Source organism: Ranitomeya imitator, chromosome 2 (assembly GCF_032444005.1).
Source record: "Ranitomeya imitator isolate aRanImi1 chromosome 2, aRanImi1.pri, whole genome shotgun sequence".
NCBI lineage: Eukaryota > Metazoa > Chordata > Amphibia > Anura > Dendrobatidae > Ranitomeya > Ranitomeya imitator.
In genome coordinates this window covers 128,967,767-128,974,414 of record NC_091283.1, presented here as the reverse complement: position 1 = coordinate 128,974,414, position 6,648 = coordinate 128,967,767, and positions in this window count along the sequence as shown.

The window sequence follows — 6,648 nt, the reverse complement described above, 5'->3', positions numbered from 1 at the left end:
AAAAAAGAGGCATTCAAAGAAAAGAACACAGTTCCTACAGTCAAACATGGCGGAGGTTCCCTGATGTTTTGGGGTTGCTTTGCTGCCTCTGGCACTGGACTGCTTGACCGTGTGCATAGCATTATGAAGTCTGAAGACTACCAACACATTTTGCAGCATAATATAGGGCCCAGTGTGAGAAAGCTGGGTCTCCCTCAGAGGTCATGGGTCTTCCAGCAGGACAATGACCCAAAACACACTTCAAAAAGCACTAGAGAATGGTTTGAGAGAAAGCACTGGAGACTTCTAAGGTGGCCAGCAATGAGTCCACACCTGAATCCCATAGAACACCTGTGGAGAGATCTAAAAATGGCAGTTTGGAGAAGGCACCCTTCAAATATCAGGGACCTGGAGCAGATTGCCAAAGAAGAATGGTCTAAAATTCCAGCAGAGCATTGTAAGAAACTCATTGATGGTTACCGGAAACGGTTGGTCGCAGTTATTTTGGCTAAAGGTTGTGCAACCAAGAATTAGGCTCAGGGTGCCAATACTTTTGTCTGGCCCATTTTTTAAGTTTTGTGTGAAATGATCAATGTTTTGCTTTTTGCTTCATTCTCTTTTGTGTTTTTTCATTTAAGACAAATTAAATGAAGATAATAATACCAAAGAATTTGTGATTGCAATCATTTTCAGGAAGAAGCTGAGTATTATCTGACAGAACTGCAGTGGTGTTAATACTTTTGGCCATGACTGTATATATATATATATATATATATATATATATATATATACCTATTCTATGTGTACACATTTATTCTACCTATTCTACTGTAACCTGTCAGTGTGATTTTACTGTACACCGCACTGAATTGCCGGCTTTTCTCTCTAACACCGCTGCGTATTTCTCGCAAGTCACACTGATGGTCCGTGTGTGATCCGTATTTTTCTGGCTTCCATAGACTTTCATTGGCGTATGTTTTGCGCAGTACGGTGACAAACGCAGCATGCTGCGATTTTTCTACGGCCGTAGAAGCCAGTATAATACGGATCAGTAAAATACGGCAGATAGGAGCAGGGGCATAGAGAATAATTGTGCCGTTTGTTTGGCGAGTTTTACGGACGTATTTTCTGCGCTCTTACGTCCGTAAAACTCGCTAGTGTGACTCCAGCCTTAGAGTTTCTGACTGACAACTTTCTTCCATGGTCTAAAAAGCTGAAACAAGCCTTCAGGAGCAAAATCATCTTCATGCATGACAATGCACCATGTCATGCTGCAAAGAATACCTCTGAGTCATTGGCTGCTATGGGCATAAAAGGAGATGAACTCATGGTGTGGCCCCCATCTTCACCTGACCTCAACCGTACAGAGACCCTTTGGAGTATCATCAAGCAAAAGATCTATGAGGGTGAGAGGCAGTTCACATCAAACAGCAGCTCTGGGAGGCGATTCTGACTTCATGCAAAGAAATACAAGCAGAAACTCTCCAAAAACCCACAAGTTCGATGGATGCAAGAATTGTGAAGGTGATATCAAAGAAGGGTTCCTATGTTAACATGTAACTTGGCCTGTTAGGAGGTTTTGGAGTTAAATAGCTTTTTTGTTCAGTGAATGTGAGCTTCTAATGCTGCAAATTCCACAAATGAGTATTTTCAGTTCTTTAAAACATATCAAATGTATAGAAATTCTACTGTGCCTAATAATTTGGAACAGTGCATTTTGAGTTTTTATTCATTTTGGAGATTATACTGTTATCATTGGGAGGTTTCTTCAATAAAATTCGATGTATAATCTAACGGGTGATGATTTTTATTAGACTGACTGTCATTTGCACTGACCATTTAGGAAAATCTGAGAAAAATATAATTTGCATAATAATTTGGAACACAGTGTATCTGCGACAGACAGAAGGACAGACGGAAGTGACCCTTAGACAAATATATATTCTCAAAAAGTTAGAATGTTAAAAAGTTAATTCAGTTCAATAAAAAAAGTGCAACTTCTATATTTTATATGGAGTCATTAGAAGTGGAGTGATCTATTTCATGTGTTTAACCCTTATCCGGCTGAATAGGTACAATTGTAACTATTCCGTTTTAAAATTGCAATAATTTTTTTTTGAAAAGACGTAGAGGGCTGAAATTTCGTGACATCTCTACATTTTTGGTCCAGAATATATTGGCCAAATTTCAATAAAATATCTCCACCCGCTTCCGAGATAAGGGGTCGAGATCTTTTTGCATCCATAACAAGCTGCATAGGTACAAATGTACCTCATATATTTTGAATGAAGATAATGCAAGGGAAAAAGCATAAATTTTTTTTTAATGATAATGCTATTTAACTATTATAAACAAGTAAAAAACTGTTCATTTACTTTATAAAAGAAAATGTAAGAAACTTTTTTTTATTGATTTTCTTTGCATGTAATGCATGTTGGCTTTGCTACAGAGTGTTCATCGCAAATGGGTTTCACACAAACCACACAAGACTTTCTAGTCTTGCGTTGTTTTCGCCTCAGGTCTCTGCAGACATAGCAACTACCAACAACAGGGGAGGGTCCACGACTACCATGAGGTATTTTGGGGCCAGCTGCTGGCTGCGATGCTACCACAATGCATCGTCCAAGCACCATTTCTACTGCACCTCGAAGAAAATGGTTTCTCATTATCATTTTGTTTGTATTACGATCTTCAATTGCAATCATACACAGCTGATTTGCGAGATCTTTCAGGAACTTTCTTCGTTGATCCTTTGCCCTGAAGCTTGGATTGTGTTCTCTGTAGATGATGTAGGATGCTAACCCACTGACATCAATCATATTGTAGAAAAATGCCAAAGTCCAACGTGATGTTCGTCGTTTCACAGTGTACTCTCCCAACATTTTATCCATAACATCAACGCCACCTTTTGTTATGTTGTAGTATTTTATTATCTCTGGCTTGGCTGCTAGTGTCTCTTCAACTTCTCCCGTCATGTGCATAGATGATAGAAGCACGACTGATTTGTTCTTCTTTGGTACATATGAACAGACTGTTGCATCATGATTGTAGGCAAAATTTGTCGAGTATACAGGCCTTTCTTTGGCAGGCTGCATGTTGTTAGGTAGGAACCTTTTGTTTTTTCTCACTGTACCAACTAGTGTCATGTTCCAGGAGTTCAATACCTTAGCTAGTTCCATGGTTGTAAAGAAGTTATCGGTGGTGACATTTCTTCCAGAGCCTTTATACGAGCTCACTAGGTCCAATACTGTTCGTTCTCCAATGTTTACTTGTCGAGGACCATCAGTTGGTTTCCCAGTGTAGAGCTGACCTTGTAAAGGGTAGGCATTTGATGAGTCACAAGCCCAGAAAATCTTTATGCCATATTTAGCTGGTTTTGAAGGTATATACTGGGTAAATTTAGTATGACCTCTAAATGGAAATAATTGCTCGTCGACGGTGATACAATGATATGGCTTGTAGGCTCTCTCCAGATTACTGTTCAGCATTGTCCAGATGTCCCGTATTGGTGCAGCTTTATCTGTTTGCACACGTTCTGCACGTGTATTTTCGTTGTCAAACCTGATAAATCTGAGTATCATCTTGAAGCGGTCACGAGACATGGCTGCACGTATAAGAGGCAGAGCAGCAACATTCCACATTTCCTCCAGATTCTCTTTGTTGGCTCTGTGCACACCAGCAGCAATCAGTATGCCCAAAAATGCATGAAGTTCAGTTTCAGTAAATTGCTTGAATGTTTTTTGTGGTGGCCGTTTGGAAGAATCAGGAAAACGTTGTACCAGTTCGTTGTTGTAAGCATCACAAACTCTCTTGGCCTTTCGATTCGTTTCCCGTAATATGATGTCACACATCTCGGGAGTCATGATGGACTTGAATAGCTCTTTTGCTGTATATAGGTTGCTGATTGCTGCAGGGCCACCTCTTTGTCGTAGGACATTACGAGATTTTGTTTGTGCATTTGGCAGTGGATTACTGCACCATTGAGTTTCATCCTTAGCAGTCCAAATGTCGCCTGCACTTTGAGGCACAGAATCATCCTCAACACTTTCGTCTGATTCGTATTCATTTTCATGCTCTATGACCATTTCTTGTTCAATGTCTGAATCTTCTTCAGTAACATCCACTTGTGGTACATAGTTTTCATCATCAGATGGAACATATGGTTCATCCTCATGCTCAGAATCAGATTCTTCTAGCATTCGCATTATTTCGTCAGACGTAAATCTGTAAATATGAAAAAATGTAAAATAAATAATTTTCCGAAATACTACATTATTGGCTTTTCACAAAATTATACTAACCTGCAAACACGTTTTCTTGGATTATGGCGGAAACTAGATCCAGCATTACTATCACTCATGATGACTTGCTAGATGAATTTTGGCTTCGTATTTTGTGCTGAATATAAATAAAACATCGTAAAACAATATGTAGATACTAATTATTATCCATTTTTCGTATAAAAATTATACCTATAGTGATAAGTTTCATACAAAATATATGTAAGCCAAGTCCAGGCTGAAAGACAATTTGACTGTTCTGTCCCCACATAATGAGAATAAAGGTATAACTGGCTGTTAGATGCTGTGAGACTTTCCTACCTTCGTTTCCAAGAAATTGAAGACTTCACAAGCCTAGAAATGTGTGCTCACAGCAATGAGATGAACAGCAAAATGGCTAATGAGAGGAGGGAGGCAGGAAGACAAGTAGAAGCCACTCCCAGTTTGAATTAACTTAATTGACAGCAACATAAGTGACCAGTAACAACACTGAACAATAGATATCAGCATAACATTTGTAGCTGAATGAACTTTAGTTTCTGAAACCAAGTAAAGTCTTCCCACAGTGGAGGTATATGTGAAGGTACAATTGTACCTATGCAGCCTGTTAAGGTTGTAAAATTATGCAGCCTGACAAGGGTTAACAGAAGTAATGTTGGTGATTATGGCTTACAGCCAATGAAAAGCCAAAAGTCATAATCTCAGGAAGCCTTTGCAGGTGTTTTTTGTTAATTCTAATTTACTAAGTGTCCTAAAAAGGTCCCTTAGTCTGTTTCAGTGGGCTCCACAATCATGGAAAAGACTGCTGACTTGACAAATGTCCCGCAGTCATTGACACACTCCACAAGGAGGGCAAGCCACAAGAGGTCATTGCTAAAGAAGCTGGCTGTTCAGAGTGCTGTATCCAAGCATATTAATAGAAAGTTAAGTGGAAGGAAAAAGTGTGGTAGAAAAAGGTGCACAAGCAACCAATATAACCAACATTAAGAAGACCAGGCAACCTCCGAATCCGGTACCCGTTTGAAGCATCCGAGTGGTGAGTGAGCTCCTAGAACATACAGCACACTAATGTCTGTTCTTTCTCTCCTGTCTCCTACCTTCTCCGTGTCTTCTTTCTATACATTGGTGGGGTGCAGTATAGGGGGTCCCTAAGAAGAGTAGAGCTAAGCTTAAAAATAGAGAGTGTCCCATATGAAGCCGACAGGTAGAGTCCTCCTGGAATAAGAAATTATATAAGGACTGCATTGATAGGACAATTGCAGAAGAGAATCCCACCTTTTCTGAAAACTTAAGATCTCTGGTACAGTCTGAAGTCTGTAAGTCCGTTAAGGCATTACAAGCCACAACAGATACAGACCGTAAGAGAAGAGATACCCCAGAGGGACTGGTCCTATCACAAGAAGACTCCTCAGGTTCAGAGTCAGATGACTCAGACCAATCAAGGTACTCTGATAGCAGTTCAGAAGAAGAGGTTACGTTCCCAGTAGAGGCAACAGACAGACTAATAAAAGCGGTCTGGTCTACTATGGGACTGATAGAGGAAAAACCTAAAAAGTCATCCCAGGAGCTCATGTTTGAGGGATTACAGAGGAAGAGATGTAGAGCCTTCCCCATTACTGACCAGCTACAGGACCTCATTAAAAAAGAATGGGAGAAGCCGGAGAAGAGAACACAGACAGTTCTTTAAAAAAGAAATTTCTAAAACAATCCACAGTGAGGAGATTGGAACAAAACAAAATCCTCTAAACTGCATGCTCGCAAACGCCAGAAGCCTGACAAACAAGATGGAAGAACTAGAAGCAGAAATATCTACAGGTAACTTTGACATAGTGGGAATAACCGAGACATGGTTAGATGAAAGCTATGACTGGGCAGTTAACTTACAGGGTTACAGTCTGTTTAGAAAGGATCGTAAAAATCGGAGAGGAGGAGGGGTTTGTCTCTATGTAAAGTCTTGTCTAAAGTCCACTTTAAGGGAGGATATTAGCGAAGGGAATGAGGATGTCGAGTCCATATGGGTTGAAATTCATGGAGGGAAAAATGGTAACAAAATTCTCATTGGGGTCTATTACAAACCCCCAAATATAACAGAAAGCATGGAAAGTCTACTTCTAAAGCAGATAGATGAAGCTGCAACCCATAATGAGGTCCTGGTTATGGGGGACTTTAACTACCCGGATATTAACTGGGAAACAGAAACCTGTGAAACCCATAAAGGCAACAGGTTTCTGCTAATAACCAAGAAAAATTATCTTTCACAATTGGTGCAGAATCCAACCAGAGGAGCAGCACTTTTAGACCTAATACTATCTAATAGACCTGACAGAATAACAAATCTGCAGGTGGTTGGGCATTTAGGAAATAGCGACCACAATATTGTGCAGTTTCA